General features: G+C 40.5%; 1 long non-coding RNA gene across 6 annotated transcripts in view; it reads right to left on the bottom strand.

The window, feature by feature from the left end:
- Positions 1-22,136, bottom strand: part of LOC119497829 — a 50,732-nt gene extending 28,596 nt beyond the window's left edge. Inside the window, exons 1-4 of one of the 6 annotated variants that reach the window (XR_005208999.1) lie at positions 22,125-22,136; positions 18,138-18,146; positions 17,216-17,225; positions 9,763-9,766 (exon numbers count right to left, since the gene is read on the bottom strand). This is a non-coding gene — a long non-coding RNA (uncharacterized LOC119497829). Of the gene's footprint in view, positions 1-3,147; positions 3,161-4,351; positions 4,362-8,520; positions 8,524-9,762; positions 9,767-13,115; positions 13,129-17,215; positions 17,226-17,392; positions 17,412-18,137; positions 18,147-18,361; positions 18,372-19,312; positions 19,323-22,124 lie in introns of those variants that run through there. The other 5 variants (XR_005209004.1, XR_005209002.1, XR_005209003.1 and 2 more) reach the window with 5 other exon arrangements.
- Positions 22,137-23,627: the final 1,491 nt, after the last annotated feature.

The raw sequence follows: 23,627 nt of genomic DNA, 5'->3' as shown, positions 1-23,627 counted from the left end.
GACCTGAAATAGTACAGCAACCGTTAACCAGCGACCTGGTCGAGGCTGAGTGAAAGCTGGATCAAAGCTGCCATTCCAGCAGTGCAGAGGCTACAATAATAAGAGCCCATTAACAAAGTAATTGTGGATAATTAATGGCAACTCATAAACCCCCTCATCTCCTCAAGTAAATCTATTTTACTGTCTGTATATCTCTCGACAGCCACAGTAATGCTGTCTGTGAGAGTGTGCATAATGACATGTTGAATATGTTCAGCAGCAGTAACCTACTTTATAATGCAATCTTTCATTGTTGACATTGTTGTCCTGTTATTTATGTGTATCTGGAGTGAAATAAGGGCGTATTCACACCTGCCTTTTTTAGTTGGGTTGAATGGAACCCTGGAACGTTTTACCCTCTTGGTGCGGTTTGTTTGGGCAGGTGTGAACACAGCAATCGCTCTCGGGTGCAGCACCAAAACAAACAAACCGAGACCTCCTTGAAGGGGTGGCCTAGCGAGCTGCGCTGTGCATGTCAACACCAGACAACATTACTACAAAAGAGCCTACGCTCGCTCTCGCTATTCACATCAGTACAGGTGTAACGTCAGGTTGTGTTGAAGACCACGGGCATACCTGATGGATCTTCGGAAATATTTTCGGCCGATGAGCATGTCACAGTTTAGGAGGGTTAATACTCTTACTCCGTCCTCCGTACATCTTGATATGCGCCTTCGGCAACTCCTCTGCATCAAAACATTGTTTTCCAGTCGTAGCCGCGCCTCATTTTTTTTAAACTGTATCATTGCCTTGAAGTGAAAAATTGCTACGAGGTAAAAAAAAAAAAAGAAAAGACAATCAGGGCCAAGATCAAGCCGCATGGTTGTCCCTCCGTTGTTGCATTCTGGAAATCTGCTCTTCTTTGTTTACTTCCAGGAGTTTTCCAGCATGGAAATTCTGACCAATCAGAGAGCAGTTTCTTTGCGCACCAAAATTTTGGACCGCTTGTAAACACTGCCGTTTGAACACAAACCAAACTTGAGGCAACATGCAGCATGGTAACAATCTGGTCCCTGATTCAGACCAGAGCAAACCAACTACAGGTGTGAAAACACCCTAAGACAACCCAGTCAGTTTTTTGTGGGCTGCTTATCAGAAAACATGTGATTCAACCAGTGTAACATAATAATACTTCATTACAGTACTTAAAGGGACTGTTTGTAACTTCTTACACGTATAAATCAATCTGGGTCGGTGTTCCATGCGCGCTCGCGTGTGGCTACGCTGTTCAGACTCAGACTCCAACACAAACTACAGTGAAGCACCAAAACCTCTTGGTTGTATCTAGTGAAGCCCGTCTGTTAAACAGTGTTGGCCGCGGTCGGAGGACGCGGGGGAGACCGTAGCTTTGGTCTCCAGGACTGGAGTCTCTGCTGTACTCTGCTCCTCTACTCCTCTGCCTGCCTTCACTCACACACCGAGCTCGTTCTCACTCCACTCACGCACACTCCACACTGCAGAAGAGTTAGTTTAGCTCTGAGAATATCTAGTGAATGTACAGTGGCCGTTTGTGCAGAAATAACTGCTGCAGCTCCTCCAGACCAACAGAGGTTTCCCGTGTCTTGTGAAGTGACGGGGCTCCGCAGAGAGAAACGTTATCGTCTCCGACCAAAACTCCGATGTCTCCCCTGTTCCCTCCGGCCGCGGTCGGGAGGCTGAGGCAGGAAAAGCCAACACTAGGATCAGCATTGATTCATGGAGAGACCTTCGTCTGGTCAGCTAACATTACTGCCAAGCAGCTGAAATATAGAGTGATATTGTGCTTTTAGCTGACGTGTGTGGCCTCACTGTTTAGAGCGATGCTCGTTCATGTCTATGTAGAGCGAGCACAAACGCAAGCATCAGGATGCTGACTTTCGTTGACTTAACGGCCACCGGTGTCGCTGTTAACAAGACATTTCTGATTCTTCCATAGAGTCCCTTTAAAGGTTCAGGGGGAACAAATTACAAAATCACGACGTGTCAAACAAAAATTAAATAGACAAAAATAAATTGCTAACACAGGCTGAAATATGATAATGAATTGAATTTAACCTAATTAACACTTTTAATTAAGTCCCCAGCACTTCCACTCACTCCTGGGGTATTATGAGTCAAAAAGGGTTGAAAGGAAAAATACATCTCACTACCTCATCATACTTCAGGAGCGACGGAGCTTTTAACCAACTACCGTTAGCTGCTGCAGACACACCTGCCTCTAATTACTCGTTAACCAGATAATGATGTCATTAGGGAGACTGATCTGCAGCTAATGAAGCAACGGTGTTTCTCAGGTACTACATAATAAACCTGCAGCTTTACCCCTTTAAAAGAAAAGCTCCAAATAAATGTGTTACAACTGTGGATGTGTGGCTCTCTGAGGACTCTTGATCTGCTGCAGCTGAATGCTGATGAAAACAAAAAAAAATCCTCACAAGCGTCAGAAACAGGCTTTGTTTCAAATTCTCCCAAACACAACATGTCCAAGGTCATTTCATCACAGCAACAACAACAGGAGGTGTTTGTGTCCAGTGGGAGTTGGACTTGTTCAGACTTGACTGGAGCTTGTTGGTGGAGATGGGTGTCTTTGGCTAAACTCCAGTTTCAGATGAGCAGTGAGCTCCGATAAAACAGAAGCTTCATTCATAGTCTCCAGAGAGACACTTAGCTGCCATATAGGCTCTGTGTCACTGTAACTCTGGATAATAAGTAAAATTCTGAACAAAAGATGACTTTAATCGATATTCAATGCATTTTGGGAGCTTTAGTTGTAGCCCAAAGCTGTTAATCCTTTATGAGCTACAATAAATGAAACGGAGCCTGTAGCTGTGGAGAACAGAAGGAGGACGGTAACATATCCCAGACCTGCTGTCTGCCTAAAGGAAGCCAGAGGCATGTTGCTGTTTACCACAGGGCAAAGTCATTAACTCATAATTAGTTAATGTGTAAAACTGTGTCTACTGTCATCTCAAACCACTTTAGAAAAAGAGCTAACCTTGTGAGATTAAAAACGTGAAGCGCTGCAGTTTCAAAGCTGAATAAAACAGCACAGTCAGAGACTTTTCCTTTATTTAACCCAAAGTTTGGTGGAAAAGGCTCTCAAAGAACTCCTCCCCCTTCAACAAATACATGAACTTCAGTTCTTAAAGCCAACAACACTAAAAGCTTCACCATAACAGGAGGGGGTCGGGGTGTTGGAGGGAGCTGCTGCAGTGGACAACTTAAGCATGAAGGTATCAGAGGAGAAAAAGTGAAACTGGGTTATAAAAGACTCCTCATACTATAATATCTCAACAACTATTGGATGGATTGTCATGAAAAATGTGTACAGACATTCATGGTCCCCAGAGGATGAATCCTACTGACGTTTGTGCTCCTTTTCCTCTTGCACCATCATCTGGTCAAACTCTTAATTTGTCCAATACTTTGGTTTATGACCAAATACATGCAGAGCTACCGACATTCCCATCATCCTCAGCTTTACTTTGTATTTAGTGCTAATTAGCAAACGCTAATGGTAAACATTATCAAAGAGTATAGAAGCAAAGAGACGAATCTCCGCTGTTTTTTTCTGACGCGATTTTGAACTGAAAACTGAATATTTATAATATTTTATGGTTCAACACAAACCCTTTCTGTAGAATATGACAATGGAATAGAAATAATTTAGTTTTACTTTAGTACGGCACTTTTTTAGGCGGACGTTTTACTGGCGTCCGGTGGTCGCCTTCAGTCGCTGATGTTTCAATGGACCAAACAATTTACTTTCACTTCTTGAGCAATATATATTCTTTGACATTACCCACTACACAGCAGCATGTTAGTATTGCCATGTAGCATGTTGATGTTAGCATTTAGCTTGAAGCACATTCATTTGTCTCCCAGCACAAAGCGCTTCATGACAAACAAAGAATACAGAGATGCGTAATTTAAAGATTGTGGCAGGTGATTGCAGAACAGCTTGGAATCAGAGATGATCACAAAAGATCAGATGGTAGTGGTTGTGCTCCAGGCAGCTAAACGATAGCGTCTTGTTAATATCATTCATTCATTAGCCCAGTTTGGGACTAGCACAATCCATTGCACTCACGTAACGAATTAACTTTTGTCTCGTATTGCGGATTTTCGCAACAAACAGAATAATAAAACACATCAGAGTGAGCAAGGTTTCTGTGCGTAATGATTTTATCAGATAGTGGATTTAACAATCACATACAAAAAAGACGTACTTGGTGTGCAAAGGCCTTCATTCTTGTCTAAATGTTCTCCTCATTGTCAGTATACAAATCTAAAATTGAAAACTGGGACTTGAATCTGACTTGAATACAACAACACAGTCCTGTCTGATGTGTGTCTGGTGTCTGTGACAGCAGGCTCATATCTTTTCTCTGACTGCCTGCTGGATGTTCGCTGATACTAACATGACACCTGACAGGGCGATACCATCATGTTCCAGGACCATTTCAGCATAGAAATACCACTAACCTAAATCATTTCCCCTACAGGGAAAGTTTCATATCATCGTTTCCTGTTCAGAGATTTTGGGTGGATCACTCTGATCTGTTTCACCGTGAACCTCTGTCATTAGCCAGCTTGGTTACCATAGAAACCATGTGAGGACAGGAGTATGGCCAAAGGAGATACATGACCTCTTCTTCTAATTCTTCCTCTTTTGTGTTTGCATTCTTTTATGGTGGCAGATTAAAGTAGAGGATGCCAACACACATTTGTAGTTAATCTATATCTAACCTTCTCTTTCTTCCTTCCTTCCTTCTGGTCTGAACTCTGACTCTAAAACCAAAAAAACCAACCACGTACTACTGTGTCTGTGACGTGTGTGTATGTGCCTCTATTTAAATCTTTAGCCTCCAGGCAAAGTTCAACGCCCACATTAAGATTTTTCTGTTAACCACGTTGTCCCACGGAGTCTCTTTCATCCAGCATCAACACGAGCAGATAAGCAGCCAGCAGCCATCTACCAAAGGCAACGTATCAAATTACTGTACATAAAATGCAAATTCATTATCAGTACTCACTATATGAGCAATCAAAAATAAGTATGCATAGCAAAAAAGTACGATCAGGGGTTCAGAGCTCATTTATTTGATTTGATCGCTTGCCTGAAGTCAGTTTTATTTCCCCTCTGTGATGTTAAAGACTAACAGTGTTTTTCCTTGTTTTACCACAGTTTAAGTCCCATGTTTGAGGTATATTTTAAGCTGATAAATCAGATGGGAACCAGCAGTGAAAAGTAACGAACAACAGCTTAAAAGAACAGCTGCTAATAGTCTTTTTTATGCGTATAATTAAATTATTATTGAGCATTGTGAGGTATATCTGATATTGTTGTTTGGGGATTGGGTTATTCTCTCTCTCTCTGTGTGACTTCCTAAAGATCCGTTTCAAACAACTAATGAAACATTTATCGGCAAAGCTCTGTGTTGTGGGGAACAGCACAACGTTTTCATTAGAAGCAGTAGAAATAGAAGCTGGTGTTATGGAGTGTCGACTCACAGGATTTAGCTCCTAAATGCAGAGACACTTTTTGCCGCCTCAAGGCCAATTATATCAGGAATGGTATTATTAAAATTTCACCAGTCATAAGAAGTCACAGTGTCTCATTATCAGGTTGGATGCTCAGCACTGCTATCGGCAGAAGAGGCTGGCTGCAACGCTTGTGGTCAAATGGCATGTCCATGACACACATACACACACACACACACACACACACACACACACAAAGTTAGAGTCCTCTGTATATGGATGGGTCGAGCAAGGCACTTCCAGGAAAATCAGAATACCTACAGCAACAACAAGACATGTACGGAAACAATGGACAACTTTGATTTATATAGCGCCTTTCAAGAAACCCAAGGACACATAGACATAAATAGACACAACAAACGGAACATAGCAGTAGCTAGAGGCCATAGGCCTTGTTGAAGAGGTGGGTTTTAAGGAGTTTTTTAAAGCTGTCCAGAGATGGGGCGTTGTGGAGCTCTGTGGGGAGAGAGCTCCAGAGGGTGGAGGGGGGGCTGTCACACTGAAAGCTCTGTCCCCAAAAGTTGCCAGGTCTGTGTGGGGGATGGAAAGCTGACCCGGCCTGAGGATCTCAGCTTCCGGGACTGTGTGTATGGCTGGAGGAGGTCAGGTAGGAGGAGCCAGGGCATTGAGGGATTTGTAGGTATGAAGAAATGAAAGGAATGAGAATGGTAAATGGCAGAGGCTGCCAACTTTGCCAATCTAAATCTTGTCTAAATACTCATTCACACACCGATGGCTAAGCCTTCAGGAGGTTAAGTGGGATTAAGTGTCTTGCTCAAGAATACATCCGGAGCAGCCAGGGATCCTGCCACCGACCTTCCGATTGGTGGACAACCTGCTCTACGCTCTGAGCCACAGCCACCCTAGAAGCAGCGAGATACACGCCAGCGTCATCTCAAATCGGAACTATGCCTGTCTTGCTGCATTAGTCTAGAATTATCATGTCACAAATGCCAATAAAAAACATGTGAGTGATGTTTGTCACTAATGTAACTTGACAAGCTTGATGTAACTCAACAAAAAAAAAAATACACCAGTCTCCTAGTAAAAGCCCGGTGTTTGTTGGACCCATCCACCTCCCGAGCCGCCCACCATAAGTGGTCTGTCTCGCTTTTTATACAACCTCACCAACTCTTACCGTAGCATTTATACGTGGAGGTGTCTACATTGCAGTCAGTACAGGGTACATGGCGTACACGCGGATATCAAGAAAGGCATACTTATTGCACGCTAAACGCCTTGTGCCTTATCGTGGCATTTATACGCCTTTTTGTGTGAACGGGCTGGTAAAAACACACACAGAGTGGGTCGGAGGGGACGTGGATGGGCCTAACACACACAGGGCGCTGTTTGTGTCCCATGCATTAAGTTTCACTTTCATGTTACAATCAGAAGTTTGTTCGTGTCCTGTGTTCACAACGTGAAGTTTAATATTCCCTGTACAAACGTAGTAATTTCAAGCCCAACCATGATGTTTTTCCCTAAACCTAACTAAGTGGTTTTGTTGCCTAAACATAAGCAGGAGTGTTTATTTGAATTCACAATGTTAAGTATGTGTTTACTGCAACCAAAAATGCCGCCAAAGGGTCTGACAGAGCGTCAGGATGTGTGTCATCTTGGGATGAGGACACGTTGAGAAAACAGCCTCTCAGCCATATTTCAAAATAAATTGGGAGAGGTGAAGTATTTAAATGGTCAGAGAAAACTGGAGGAGAAGCGACTGGAAAGGACAAAAGAGCAACGGCTGAGGAGGAAGAGTGCACTGCGGGAGGTGAGGAGTAGAGAAGAAGAAGCATGTTGACTCCAGCCCTCTCATTATAAAGGTCATTAGTGGTTCCTCTCCTCTGGCGGCTGATTAATAACATCATTTAGATCAAAAGGCCACTTAACTCAAGACCTCTGAATTATAGTCTAGAGAAAATAAGGTCATCAGAGAGAGAGAGGCAGAGTTATGAGGCAGCTCTCTCACTACACTGAACACAACTTTATGAATAAAAATACTTTTATCTTCAGTCAGCTATGCAAACGTCTGCAGCGACGTGATTTGAAACCATGGGAGGTGTTTAATCAATTGAAGTCTTTGTTAGCTCTAAACTCTAAAGTTTCATAACTGAACAATGTTTGATTAGAAAGCAGCCGACTGCTCTCAACTGAAGTCAGTATGGAGACAAACAACAGACAGAAAGTGGTTTTCTTGAGTGCATTAATCTCTTTGTATCATCTGATCTGGAACCAGAAGAAACATGTAAAAGGAGTCAGAGTGATTCTCCCCTCACTTCAGTTTGATTATATATTCAGGCCCACCCATAGAAATAGAATAGGAGTAGAACGGACATTCCCATTCAAATCAACGTAGCAGGATGGTCTGTGTGGTTTTATGTTTACTGTTGCTATAGCGACTGTTGTAGCGGGCTAACTTCCTTATAAACTGTGACCAGACGTCCCGGCCTTCGTGTTCAAGCTGACGTGTCCCGAGTCCCGACAAATATCTGTAAAACACTCAAATGTCCCGGTTTTCAACAGTCACTAACATTTTTCACTAACGATTTTCACCACAATTAAAATAACAATATTATACTTATATAAGCGTTTATCATGTTCCACTCATTCATTAATTTGTGCGCATGAGAGAAAGCCAGCACAGCGCACCGCTGCAGTCTCTATAGAGATGTTGCGCGCTGTCAAGCCACAATTGCGCACGGACACGATACATTTGATCGGTTGACGGTACATTTGATCTCTCTCTCTTGTTCAGCAGTACACCTGGCTCAGTTGAAGTTTTAATCTCTCCTCTCAGCAGTGTTCATTATGTGTGTAATTGTCCTGTTTCTTTAGTGGCTGACTTTGCCTGCAGCTCAGAGAGCAGAACAGAGCTGCAGCCGGGTTGTTAATGACGCCAGAGAAGAGCCACAGAGTCAGACTGAAGGTTCAGGAGACTCACTGACTCACTACTGTCACCTGCTTCATTGACATCATGACATCAACCATAATAGACCGTGGTGGAAACAGATGTTTAGGTACGCTGTTTCACGTTGCCTTCCTGGGGCATGCATGAGCACCACTATCTGAACTTATATTCCAATTAAACAAATCCATTCCGATCCAACCGAAGCTGTGCACATCATGCTTTGCATAAACAGAAACCAGGTCTGTCAATCGATTAAAATATTTCATTGCGATTAATCGCATGATTGTCCGTAGTTAATCGCAATTAATTTCAAATTAATCATACATTTTTTTATTTGTTCAAAATGTACCTTAAATAGAGATTTGCCCGGTATTTGTGAGTGGGCAAATATGTTTGCTTTATGCAAAAGTAATTATATATTATTACTGGAAATCAATTACCAACACAAAGCAATGACAGATATTGTCCAGATAGGCAACAACAGCTGTCAGTGTTAGTGTGCTGACTTGACTATGTCTTGCCCCAAACTGCATGTGATTATCATAAAGTGGGCATGTCTGTAAAGGGGAGACTCGTGGGTACCCATAGAACCCATTTATTTTCACTTATTTCGAGGTCAGAGGTCAAGGGACCCCTTTGAAAATGGCCATGCTAGTTTTTCCATTTCCATTTCCATTTAGTGTAAGTTTGGAGCGTTATTCATCCTCCTTCAGGACAAGCTAGTATGACATGCCTGGTATCAATGGATTCATCAGTATTTTTAGTTTCATATGATACCAGTAGCTCCACTCTAGCTTAAAAACTGAGCCCGCGACAACCTAACATCACAGGATGCTTTAATGCGTTAAAAAAATTAGTGGCATTAAAACGAATTTGAATTAACAGGTTATCGCGTTAACTTTGACAGCACTAATAGAAACTTAGAGATCACTTGTCACAGCCATGGTCATTATGTTGTATCCACATGCTGTTGGTAATTATTATTATTTTATTTAATATTATATTATATAATATATTGTTTAATATGAGTTTTATAGCATTTACCATCAGAATTGTGGTCCTATCATGGTAGAAGTCTGGGTGAAGCTGTTAGAGGAAAGCAGCGAAACCACAACCGCAGTCCTCATCTTCCCACTGCACACCGACTATTTCCCTCTTTACTTCTGTCTCTGGTTTCCTCCAGTTTATCATTTCCTGTAGTTTAGTATTACCCGGAGTCTTTCCTTGCTGTTTCAAAGGTTGGGTGTGAAGAAGCCCTACTGGAGCGGTATTCAACGGCTATACAAATAAACCTGACTTGATCTGGAAGAGGGAGAGAACATGGTGTTACTGCAGGTGGAGAGAAACCCTTCACATCATATTAGCAGCCAGTTCAGCTCTGCTTTCACTCCTCATCTGGGATTCTCACCTTTCTCCGCGCTCCGTTTAACGCCTCAACAGTCATCAAATCATTAATCAAGCCGGCATCAAATCATCTACACAGAGCCCAGTGTGTGTGTGTGTGTGTGTATGCTCTAACCTGCAGCTCTGAACTTATAAAAAGGTCTCTATGTTGAGCTCAATTTCTAAACACACAACATCGACTTCTCTATACTGACAGGTGGCTGAAGACATGATGCAATGGCACTGAACCGTAATGCTGGTGGCAATTTATGGCCTGTGTCTTCCAAACTGCTTCATTCTCTGCAAGATTTTTGGATTTTTTTCCACTTTAGTCTAATCCTCTATTATGGCATTACACTGTCATTTTTTTGCAATTGCCATGACACAAACACTGGTACTTGTGGCACAATTATTGAAAGCACTAACTCATCTACAGTATTGAGCAGGTATGCTAAACAATAAGCACATTAGCTGCTTTACTCTAACACTTTGAAATTCTAAAACCCACTTTTGGCAAATAACTACACTCAGTTATCTACATTAGACAAATCATTCAAAACTGAAAGCCTGTGTGTGTTGTTTGCTAAACACTGCCATTGAAATAATCACACTCAATTATCAATCACCCGCACCCAGAATGCACCTGTGAAAAAACCTGTAACCAATTAGATCACTTTGAAATCAGAGCTTGAACGCTATAAAATAGGATTCAGGTTTTCTTTTTGGTGTGCACAACAATGGAGGCCAATTTTAGAGACAGCGTTAGAGGACTGTGATTGCAATATACTGTATTTTGTTTACAATACAATAACTATGTTCATGACATCATCAGTTTAAGTAATTGTGTCTGATACTATGAAGAGTATATGAGTATTGAGAATAAACATATGTGTTTGTTTTCCCATTGCATTTGTGTTATAGTATACAGAATGCTACAAATGAAAATACCAAAGACTAGATAATAGTTTTTATGCTGTTGGCATGTAGAAAGAGACATTTATTTGGTGTTTGTGTGTAAAGTTGTGATGCAAAAATACCACTTTTAGAAGAATCTGTATAGTTTTGAGTGAAGTGTTTGCTTTTGCAACAGATGTAAGATATTTTGTTTTGTATGTTTTTGGTTTTTGTGGGTAGAGTTTCAACAAAGAGGGCCTTTGTTTTAGAAATTGTTTTAGAAATTGCAAGAAGTACACACGTAAGAAATGATTTCACTACCGTATACGTATATACAATAGATATTTTAAATTGTACCATGTAAATTCAAATGCATACAAAATGTGCTTTTTATCCTATAAATTACACTACATGACAAAGGATTGATCACTGACCACGGAGGTTCCTTTCCCCATTAAACAAATCACTCAGTCAGCCAATTTAGAGATATTATATGTCCAATAATAGTGAAGAAAAAATCTATAAACCTACAGAACTGTATCTCTCATCCGATTTAGATTAATACCTAACAATCAATTTGTTCAGTTCCTTAAGAAATGGTTTACGTAGTCGTACCGGAAGAGATTGAAATAGGAACAGATATTGTGATGTAATGTAAGCGTTTATAAGGCCATCGTTAAATCACTACATACACCATCTATTTTATTTATATTCAGATACAGTGGGTAACCAATAATGTGTAAAATACATGGTAACAGGTTCTTGAACTATATTAAAAGTAAAAGCATCTGTTATATTTTGCTTTGTGTGTATATTCTGATATGTCAACGTTCATATAAAGTACTCTATAGACTTGTGATCCTCGAATATCAGTCAGAAAATATTGAAATGTTCCAGACCAATACTTGAAGAAGGTCATCTACTGAATAAAATAATAGAACTTGATATGCCTTTTTCACAGCAGATATTTGACACGTCATTGCAGGAAAACAACAGGTGTAATTTATAACATTAATAATGGATGCATTCCATTTAGTTTTAACTTTACGAGGGCCCTATGTGCTTTACACAGATGTTGTTTTTGACGGGCTAGGGTTGCTTAAAAACAAACGGAACTTGGCACACTCATTAAAAGTGCTAAAATGTGTTAACGGATATTGTTCTTATGGTTGGGTGTGGCAAAATGTCAATGAAGCAGCCCTCGCAGTATGTTTCACATAGATGTACGAAATTTGAAAGGCCCATGTATCACATATAGATGTAAAAAAAAGTCTCTTGGGGCCATGCTCTAAGCCCAACAGGAAGTCAGCAATTAGTAGTAGCAATTATAACAGATTTTGTTGTGTGAATTGTTTTGTGTATTTTTGGCCATTTCCAGGCTCTGTACTTTAACTAACTCCTCCTACAGATTTAACCCAATTGACTTCAAATTTGGTCAATACAATCTGAAGACCTTAGTGATGAAAAGTTGCTAAAAGCTTTAGTGTTTATGAAACGTCGTTGAGGTGGCGTGGCGGAGAATTTACATGATTCGCCATTGAACGACAAACTGCTGTAACTCGACCGTACTTGGTCCAATCTGCCCCAAACTTGACCTACTTCATAGCAGTCCAGGCCTGAGGACATCTCATGATATGTGCACGCTGGCTCACTAGTGTGGCCTCCCGGGATGCTTAAATTAAATGGAGCCATCATTAATGTTATTAGTTACATCTGTGTTTCCTCAGTAAGTACAAGTCAAAATGTCTGCCGTGAAAAAAAGTCGATTTTCTTCGACAATTCATCTTCTTAAATGCAAAATATAATTCTGTAGTTTAAGGAAGCGTGGACTCATAACTATAAACTATTCAGACACTTAACAAGTCTAAGGAGTTGACAGAAGTCCACTGCGTGATTCTTAAGCAAACTTGGCCAACTTGTTTTCTTTTTAATGATGACACTAAGTCCACATTTCAAAATACCACAAACAGTCATCTGTCTGCATGATAATTAACTGGAGAGGAAAAAGCAGGACAAGCCATGTATTAATGTGAACATTTCACAACATGACAGCTGGCTACCAGATCTGATTCAGGAGGGAAATGAGAAATGGTTTGTCTACTCCTCACAGCCTGGAGCCGGTGTCTGTGTAGAAAGTGCTGCCCTTCAACAGACCACACACACATTCTGCCAACATGACAGTAAACCAGAGCTCAGGCTGAAAACATCTGTCAGCACAGCAACAAACAAACTCCCTCTCACTCCCTTTCAGCATGTTTCAGTGTCATCTCTGACTGGTTAATGTAACGGACAAGAGAGATGCTCAAATGCAACATAATTATAAGCTTTGGTGTAATAATGGACACATAAAGTCTCCAGCTGCTGACACACCCCAGTCACCGGAAAAAAATGTTGGCATTGTACGTTTCTGCAAATCCTTAGAGACCAAAACCGTTTTTTGTACCAGGCTGTAAACATGTAAAAAGTTGGGCATTTTAACATGAGAGTTTATGGGGATTGACTCCGTGAACTGCAGTTTCTGGTACTTCTGCAACAACCGTGAATAAAATCAAAGTTTACTTTTGGTTTCACATGGGACATGAACAGAAGTCTCCTGGGTGAAAGTCCTGTGTCACTATACTCGTTATTATAGAACGTAACTTTCAATAACGGAGGCTCAATACACTACGTCACTTGCTCTACACGTTGCTTGTTGTACTCAGGCTGGTCTCATACACTGTTTGTAACTATACCTACGGAAAGTAATGCACTGTAATTTGTATGTATCCTACGAAATCAATTCATATGTAATCCATATAATTGGAGTGACAAATGCTGCGCAGGGAGGAGGTCTACCTACCTGGATGCGTAGGTCTTAAAGTGGAAATTTTCATCCAGGATACTGGCGTGTCCCGTGTGAAACCAGAGGTCAACGTCGATGTATTAGTCACGTAACTTACGTACTTAAGTAACGCCATTTCTGGTGTTATTTTAAGCCAAACCACGACCCTTTCCTAAACCTAACTAAGTAGTTTTGTTGCCTAAACCTGAGGAAGTATTATTGATTATTGTTTCCTGTGAAGACGGAAGTTTATTTTGAAAAGACTGTAACGAGTGAAACATTTGTACATTTGTAAGAAAACGAATGAAAAAAGGAGGAATAACTTTTTCATAAGGTATCATACAAACCGCTGTATGATAATACGTTGGTTGTACTACGTCACTTGCTCTGACCAAAAGAAAAAATGGGTAACACTTCATTTTACAGGTTCGCAGATTTCATGGTAATTACATGATAATTAGCAAGTAACCTATTTGAAATTTCTTTGGAATTACTTCCAAATTACCCCAATGTTTACCTCAAAATTTATTGAAAATAACTTTATTATAAAACGTTAAAATAGGGCCCTTAGGCTTCATCGGAGGTGGATACCAAAACTAATAGAAGACACTTCTGATCAGTCACAAATCCCACCATTGTGTGACTTATTGTCTACACAAATGTAACCTGGTATATGTAAGGATTCAGGGAGTTATTTGCTAATTATTATCTATTTATCAGCAGACATGGAAATAAAGCATATTAATTAACTTTGTGTTCTTTTCCTGGAAATGTTTTAAATAAATTACCAGCTATTGATGGCTGAATATAATAATGTTTATAATAAAGTAATTTTTTATAAATTTTGAGGTGAATATTGGGGTAATTTGGCAGTAATTCCAAAGAAATTTCAAATCAGTTATTTGCTAATTATCACCTAATTACCATGGATTTTGTGGACCTGTAAAATGAAGTGTTACTAAAAAATTTCCTCATTGCAGAAACCTACAATGCCAACATTTTTTCCTGGCACTGGGCTGGCTGACATCACTCTATACACCATCATGGCCTGTTAAATGGAGTACATACTGTATGATTTCCACCAGGGGGAAAGGACTTACTGTATGTTATAAAAATATTTGTAATAAAGGAATGTTACACCTCATCTTCATTTTCAGCTCAGCTTGTTTCAACCTGCAGATTTCACAAAAAAACAAAACAACCACTGTGCCCCTTTAATCTACCAGGAGATGATGAAGATGTTCAAAACTTTTCCTAATCAGACTTAAAGGTCCCATATCGTGCTCATTTTCAGATTCATACTTGTATTTTGTGTTTCTACTAGAACATGTTTACATGCTGTTATGTTAAAAAAAACTTTATTTCCCTCATACTGTCGGCCTGAATATGCCTGTTTTACCCTCTGTCTGAAGTGCTCCATTTTAGCGCATTTTAACGGAATTGCGACGAAATTGCAGCAGAATTGTGTTGCTAGGCAACAGTTTGGGTCCATGTGTACTTCCTGTCAGATGATGACATTCACATACACTGCAACCAGGAATAAACTGGGACACATTTAGAATGTTTACATTTAAATCTGTGTAAAGGGTCTAAATAATGTATATTTGTGACATCACAAATGGACGGAAATCCTGACAGCTTGTTTCAAATGCAGAATTTCTGAATACGGGCTGTGTGTATTTCCCTATGGATTGAGCATTTTGATACTTTCACAGTATTTATATAGAACTTAAGCCTGCTTTATAATAAAAAACATGAAATCTAATTTTTTTATAATAACAGGTCAGAATCTAAAAATAATTAAATATATAGAACTAAATCTGAAGCAGTTACCCAGAACCTCTGAGTATCTCTCAGTCAGTAAGTGCAGATTTTTGTTTCTAAAATGTAATCAAAGTTTTGTTTGAAGCCTCCTCTGTCTCTGAAGACAGCCACTGAATGTTAAACTGTCTCCAAAACGCACACCAACAACCATTCAACAAGGAGGAGGATGAAGGAAATAATCGCAATTACAACCGGGAACAAATTCAAGTGTCCCTTTTTTTTAGATTCCTTATCATCTTATAAGTGACCATCTGATATTCAACAAGATGAACATTCACAATGGAAGAGAAAGAATGCATTAACCAGGCTGTTAGCAGTGTGGCTGTGACAAAATGCTCCTCTATAATCTGCTCTGGCTTTGTCACCACATCCTATTAGTGAGGAAATGGACATAAATGGTCCAATTAGAGTGCTTTATGTGGCATTTAACTCTTTAATGTCTGTGTTGGGTGGAGAACAAAGTGTCTGAGTGCCTCTGCAGCATTTAAAATAGAAGTCGTTTACATTAAAGTAAATTATCCGATGAACATTATTAGAACAAAGTGTCAACGATGTCAAACCAAACATCTTTGTTTTTATTGTTGTTGTTTATAGGTTTAACTTGTAACACAAAAGGCATGTACAGATACAGAATCAGCTCTAAAATAGCTTGATAACTCACAGTGGATTGTGTCAAGTCAAGTCAATTTTGTTTGTATAGCCCAAAATCACAAATCACAAATTGGCCTCGGGGGGCTTTACAATCTGTACAGTCCTTGACAGCACAATCCTTTACAGTACGACCCTCTCATCGGATAAGGATAAACTTAACCAAAAAAAAACTTTTAACAGGGAGAAAAAATGTTAGAAACCTCAGGAAGAGCAACAGAGGAGGGATCCCACTTCCAGGATGGACAGACGTGCAACAGATGTCGTGTGTACAGAGTAACAAAATTATGAAAATACAACATAGACAATCCATATGACAAAAATTAATATGTATAATGTGAATATAAGTGAGAAAGTGGAACCAGGAGGATGTCAAGCAGCCTCCAGCGTCTAACCGGTAGAGCCAGGGCAACACAACCTCCTCTCCATGCCAGATAGGTAGAGCCAGAGCAACACGACCTCCTCGCCACGCCAGATAGGTAGAGCAAGGGCAACACGACCTCCTCTCCACGCCAACCAGATAGAGTTTTAGCAACACAACCTCCTCTCCACGCCATATAGGTAGAACCAGAGCAACACATCCTCCTCTCCACGCCAGATCGATAGAGCCAGAGCAACACGACCTCCTCCCTACGCCAGATCGATAGAGCCAGAGCAACACGACCTCCTCCCTACGCCAGATCGATAGAGCCAGAGCAACACGACCTCCTCCCTACGCCAGATCGATAGAGCCAGAGCAACACGACCTCCTCTCCACCATGAACCTAGAGAGAAGATCATATTTTTGTTTTTAATTCACAGTTGCTTAGTAATATAAACACATGAACAGGACACATTATACCATCAGTGGGCGGCTGTGGCTCAGAGGGCAGAGCAGGTTGTCCATCAATCGCAAGGTTGGTGGTTCGATCCCCGGCTGCTCCGGGTCACATGTCGATGTGTCCTTGAGCAAGACACTTAACCCCAAATTGCTCCCGAAGGCATCTGCCATCAGTGTATGAATGGGTGAATGCTGGTGTGAAGCGCTTTGAGTGGTCGAAAGACTAGAAAAGCGCTATATAAATACAAGTCCATTTACCATCATCCTTTTTAATGTCCATGTCAATTCTTTTGTGTTTATTGTGAATCTGATTTCAAAAGGAATGAATAAATGAAGAATACAAAATCTCATGCACACTGCAGCCACTGATAAACGCGTTTATGACTGTGGGTAAACATATCTCAGTTGTGTTCACGCTGACACAATGACTGCCCTGCACCTGGGTCCATCAGCGGCTCATCAAAGGACTAGATGACTGAGATTCAGGAGTGCATAATCTCCCTGAGGAGCTCCATTCACCATCTGAACACACAGCTCCAGTGTCCCGTCTGCTCACTCTTTTATTTCCACACAGACACCTGTGAAGGCTGATGTGTCGCACAAAACAACCTTTATTCCTGTCTCCTCTTTTTCTCTGTTGCTCTCTTATTCTGCCCATGCTGGAATACGTTGCATGAACGTTGGCTCTTTTTTTTAGTCTCATGTCTTTGTCTCGCCTTCTCTTATTACCTACCTTGCCTCTCTCATTCTATCTTGGTTGAAACACATTATTGACAGCAATTTGGATGCACTGAAAGTCTCTGTGTTGTCTCTCTGTGGTTGTTGTAGCTCTGATTGGGCTGTAGTAACCTCATCAGGAGGAGTTGACATAAACCTTGACACAAACACACACACACACACACACACACACACACAAAACATCATTCATGAATCATGAATCAAAATTAACAGTCTAACACAATGCACATGCATTACGGGGGGGAACTTGAATTGTGTGGCTACATGGCATACTCCTCACGCAATTTAAAGGATTATAATTATCACTCACAACCTGTAATAAACTTAATTAAAAATACTAATAATGTCAATAAATAATGCAGACACTAGAGCTGTCAAAGTTAACGCAATGATAACACGTTAAAGCAAATTTGTTTTAACGCCACTGATTTCTTTAACGCATTAATGCAACTTGCAATTTTTAGATTGGTTTTACAGCTAAAAGTGAAGATACTAGTATCATATGAAACTAGAACATCTATGAATCAATTGGTACCAACCATGTCATACTAGCTTGTCAGGAAAGAGGCTAAATAACGCTCCAAACTTAATGGCCAAAAACTGGCACCGCCATTTTCAAAGGGGTCCCTTGACCTCTGACCTCCAGATGTGTGAATGTAAATGGGTTCTATGGGTACCCACGAGTCTCCCCTTTACAGACATGCCCACTTTATGATAATCACATGCAGTTTGGGGCAAGTCATAGTCAAGTCAGCACACTGACACACTGACAGCTGTTGTTGCCTGTTGAGCTGCAGTTTGACATGTTATGATTTGAGCATATTTTTTTATGCTAAATGCAGTACCTGTGAGGGTTTCTGGACAATATCTGTCATTGTTTTGTGTTGTTAATTGATGTCCAATAATACTTGACAAATCTCCCTTTAAGGTACATTTTGAACAGATAAGAAAAGCGTGATCCATTTGCGATTAATTGTAATTAAATGTATTAATCGATTGACAGCCCTAGTAGCTCATGTCTTAAACTTCTCCCTTCTGGTAGAGTTGATGTTCCCTCTTTGAAATAATGTTTAAGAAAATGTGTTTAAGAAACTGTATACATCATCCATGGACAAATAGATCTGATGACTACAGCGTAGCACTTCCTCTCTCATTCACCCTCCATTTAAATGACCATGTGTACATGTGGAATGAAGGAACCAACTTCTGCAAGTATTTGTGTAGACACTCATGCACTTTCATTAAAGCCAGTGTGACTGATTAATCAGGTGGATATAATATGACCTGCTAATCCATACGGTCTGCCACAGAAACAGAAACAGTTTTGTCTTGTTGCATTTTGTTTTAGAAAATGAAGGAAGGAGGAGAAAGAAGGAGTCGTTCGCAGTGTCGTATCATTCTTTTCATTGATTCTTTAAAGGGACCGTTAGTAACTTATTACACGTATAAATCATTGCGGGTCGGTGTCCCATGCGCACCCGCGTGTGGCTACGCTGTTCAGACTCAGAGTCCAACACAAACTACACGGAAGCACCAAAACCTCTTGGTTGTATCTAGTGAGGCCCGTCTGTTAAACAGTGTTGGCTGCGGTCGGAGACTGTAGCTTTGGTCTCCAGGACCGGAGTCTCTGCTGTACTCTGCTCCTCTGCTCCTCTGCCTGCCTTCACTCACACACTGCGCTCGTTCTCGCTCCACCTCTCACGTGCATGCGCACACACTCCACACTGCAGAAGAGTTAGTTTCGCTCTGAGAATATCTAGTGAATGTACAGTGGACGTTTGTGCAGAAATAACTGCTGCAGCTCCTCCAGACCAACAGAGGTTTCCCGTGTCTTGTGAAGTGACGGGGCTCCGCAGAGAGAAACGTTATCGTCTCCGACCAAAACTCCGGTGTCTCCCCTGTTCCCTCCGGCCGTGGTCGGGAGGCTGAGGCAGGAAAAGCCAACACTAGGATCAGCATTGATTCATGGAGAAACCTTCGTCTGGTCAGCTAACATTACTACCAAGCAGCTGAAATATAGAGTGATATTGTGCTTTTAGCCTTTTTCACCTCACTGTTTTGAGCGATGCTCGTTCATGTCTATGTAGAGCGAGCACAAGCGCGAGCAACAGGACGCTGACTTTTGTTGACATTTTTCGATTCTTACAAACAGTCCCTTTAAATATCACACTACCAGACTGCAAACTACAGCATTGTTCTTAAGGTTTGTTCAGACATAGAGCAAAGAATATTTTCACCTTGTGTCATTTGCAGACATTTGACTGCTGGACTGTTTTTGCAAACAGCCCCAAACAGCGAGTGTCTGAGTGAGTTTGTGTTCAGCTTAGCTGCTGATTATGTTGTTGTACAGTATGTTATGTTTATGAAGCTGGTTCATCAAACCCCAGGATGAATGTGAATATTGAAACATTTTCAACTCAGATGGATTCGTCTTTACTTCAGTTTGCGCCGCCCACCGGCAAATCAGAGAAGATACAGTAAGTTAAAGTTACTGTGAGGAACATTTAACTTGTTATGAAACAGTCTAAATTTAATATTGATTCCTCTATATGACCTAGATATGTAAACAAGACCATCAGTGAAAAGATTGGCTATTTCTATACAGTTACTCTTAATGCTTGTCAGCGGGTCTGATTCGCCGCAAAATCAGACGAGACAATTTAGCAGGTTCACCAGAAACTCCTTCAGCTCAGACTCAAGTGGGACCTCGGGCAGCGACCAGCCCGCCACAGACTGACCCAGATCCGGCTTTGCTGACGCCTTCCAACTGCAGTCGGAGCTCCAGTGGGAGGTGGAGGTGGAGAGCTTCGCACCCAGCAGCAGCGGCTCCTCCTCCAGCCAGGATCAGAGCTTCGCCTCGCTCTCCGCCGGTCTCTGTTGTGAGCCAACACCAACACCACGCTGCTGGAGGCCCATGCTATATTGCTGGTCTCGCTGGAGAGAAGGGAGGCACTGGAGAACCAGAACCAGGACTGAGCGGGGCAGACTTTTAGACCCTGCTGCAGTAATATGAGAGTCTTTCTAAAGGGAGTCTGAAACACTGCTGCTGTTGTTCACTGAGGCAACACGAAACAAAAGGTCCTCGTAGCAGCTCTAAGATAAGCTGGTAGAATGTTATTTAAGGAGGGAAATTGTTGTGCAGCAGTTTCAGTACATAGTAGGAAAGAGTGCAAATACAAAATGTCAATAAATGTGTAGATATAAAAACGTCAGATATCCAAAATATACATAAAGCCAAAAATATACATGTTTGCAGTCTATGATCCCTCTAATGACTATTACTTTATTACCTACAGTGCATCAGATACGTGACATCACATCCTGTTCCGGCAGGCACATTTATCTGTACCTTTTAATCATGGTATAATATAATGCTATTTCTATCTTTGCTACTGAACGTAAACACATCATTTTAAATAATCAATGGTATCTATATATCATTGGTACAACCAATAAGAGGTGGCTTGTCAGGAGGACGTAAACATATAGCTCATTATAAGTATTTGACCAAATGACCAATGTTGGGATATTTCTAGTGAAAAGAGTCTTTTTTTTTATTGTCAAAATCAGAGCTTAGGTTTTGACACAATGTACATGGTGTTTTAAAATGTTCTGTTGGTACAAAACCTACATCCTAAAAACCAGAACACACGTTACTTTGGAGGCTGCAGAGGAGACAAAGAGACAAGAAAGCCATTTCCAAATGTGACTTGGCTTCCAGTTGATTCTCTGCTCTTTGCTCTGGTCATGTTCTGCTCTTCTTTACCTTGACTGGCACGTGGAAAACTTGTGTCTGGTTTAATCTCTTCTCGCCTCCAGACAGACAGCAGATAGACAAACAAAGCCGTGTGGGCTGGAGGTGGCGGCTAAAGGTCACGACTGAGATGAAGAATTAATGATTTTGTTTTGTTTCTGTATACCACATTCTGCTTGTCTGAGAATTATTTTATTTTAATTCCTCCCACAAAGGAAGTTGTCTGTCTTGTCAGTGTTGCTGCAAACTCTTCAGCGGCTTAATTAGAGAGACAGAAGCATTTATCTGTCTCAAAGTCAGGGAATAATCTGTATGCGTATATCTTTATAATGTTTACATCATCTTAATTAGTTTGTGTCAAATCAGTTTTGTTTGTCAGTTCAGTTTATGTACCCTCCTAAAAATCATTTGCTATAATTCCTTCTTTAAGTTTTAGATGCTCAACATCCAAACCGATCGCACACATTACTGTCAGCTCAGTGCTACTATGCATTAATGTGTCTATGTCCATCAGCTTGATGTGTTAACTGTAGTTTATTCACTTCATGTCTGTCTCTGTACGTCTGCACTGACCACATATACAGTCGGATCAATCTGAACCCACAGGACTGTCAGTGTAAACAATAAGCACAGGAAGTGTCAATGCCTCTAACAGCTCTGCCAATATTACCAGCAGTGATGATGATTTTAAAAACTTCCCTTCAAATCATGTTAGAAACATTTAAATGATGTTTTACAAGATAGTCCCTAAGGTCTACCTCCTTTTAATCACATCTCGTAGGCCTCACCAGCCGATGGACTTTACTCAGTATGGAGATGGCTGAGTTATCATCACTTTGCCTATAAGTCATCACCATGATATGTGAAAAAAATCTGCTAAAGTTATTACATTATTTTAGCACAGTTATTACTAAAAAACAACCGTTACTCTGAACACACTGCATCACCATAGTCACACACTAACGCTTTTAAGAGACTGTGCCCAACTGTCCCTGTGTCAGTGTGAAGGGAACACAGAAAAAGCACATAACATAACATAACTTGTGTTCATGATTATGGTGAGTTATGTCTTTAGAGTTTGCTGGGGAGTGGGACGTCTGGAATAGTCCGCTACAATATAATATATTTTGCTCTCGGTAGCTCACATTACCGCAGTGTTTAATGGTGGTGTCTGGGGTGTCATGAGGTTCATCCAACCTTGCAAAGTGAAGTGATGTGGTTCCTTGACAAAATAAAACCCCGCTATTGTTCAGTTTTTTTCCCTTGGAAATTTGTTTGTTTAATTTTAGAGAATTTCTGAGGGTTTTTTTCTTGCAAATGTAACACTTTAAAATATCAGAGAATATCTGAGTTTTTTTCTTGTTTCTCTGTATTTATTTATTTGATTTGATTTGCCTCCAATGGCCCTATAACATCCTAGATCCATCAGTGAGTAACTGATTTTTTTTTTTTTTTTTAAAGAAAAGAAATATGAAATTGTTTCAATTATTACCCAATCTACTGTTGGGCATGTCATAAAGACTATCAAATATGACACAAGACTAAAATTGCATCATTCTTATCTTTTTTGTGTAAACGTTTTTTTAACTTCCTTTCTTGTGTTTTAACATTTTTAACTATGTAAAATTAAAACTGTCTTCATTCTTTTACATTTTTGGTTTTCTGTTAATTTAAATAACGTTGAGCTGCATTTCTTGTATGAAAAGGAAGTTTACCTTTTTTCATTTATTTCATGCCAACTTATTTCTACACCTGCAGCACACTTGATTCCTAAAAAACAGCTACAAAATGTATATTTTTTACATTGTCCATCTTGTTTTTATTGCAAGGACTGTGACTTGCATGGCATTATGATTTCAATCTCTGGAGAAGAAGCTTATGAGGTACAATTAGCCGGCGGGGCCATTAGCCTGCCAGTCAGGCCTTGACAAGGCGAGTCAGCGGGGGCCTTCGGCTGTTTTTTCACTGCAGGGCCTAATGAGGCTTGTCAAAGCCAAGGGCAGCTCAGCTGACATGGGAAACCACAAGATTTATTTCTTTGAATCTTAACGGTCAGAGCTGAAAAATCATCTCTGCTGATGATATGTCAGGATAAATATTCATCTCATCTTTTAGTGGTCTTTTACTGGTCTTCATTAAAAAAGTTAAAAAAAAAGACGCTGCCTTCTCAATCTGGAGTGGAAATGAATCAACCCCTCTCTGAAAATACCCACCAGGGATACAAGCTATTTTTTGAAACACGTCTTTCAGCTTTCAGCGCCAAAACAGCCTCAGC

The sequence above is a fragment of the Sebastes umbrosus genome, chromosome 12 (assembly GCF_015220745.1).
Source record: "Sebastes umbrosus isolate fSebUmb1 chromosome 12, fSebUmb1.pri, whole genome shotgun sequence".
Lineage (NCBI taxonomy): Eukaryota > Metazoa > Chordata > Actinopteri > Perciformes > Sebastidae > Sebastes > Sebastes umbrosus.
The sequence above is the reverse complement of the archived record's forward strand: the minus strand, read 5'-3'. Positions and strand labels throughout refer to the sequence as shown.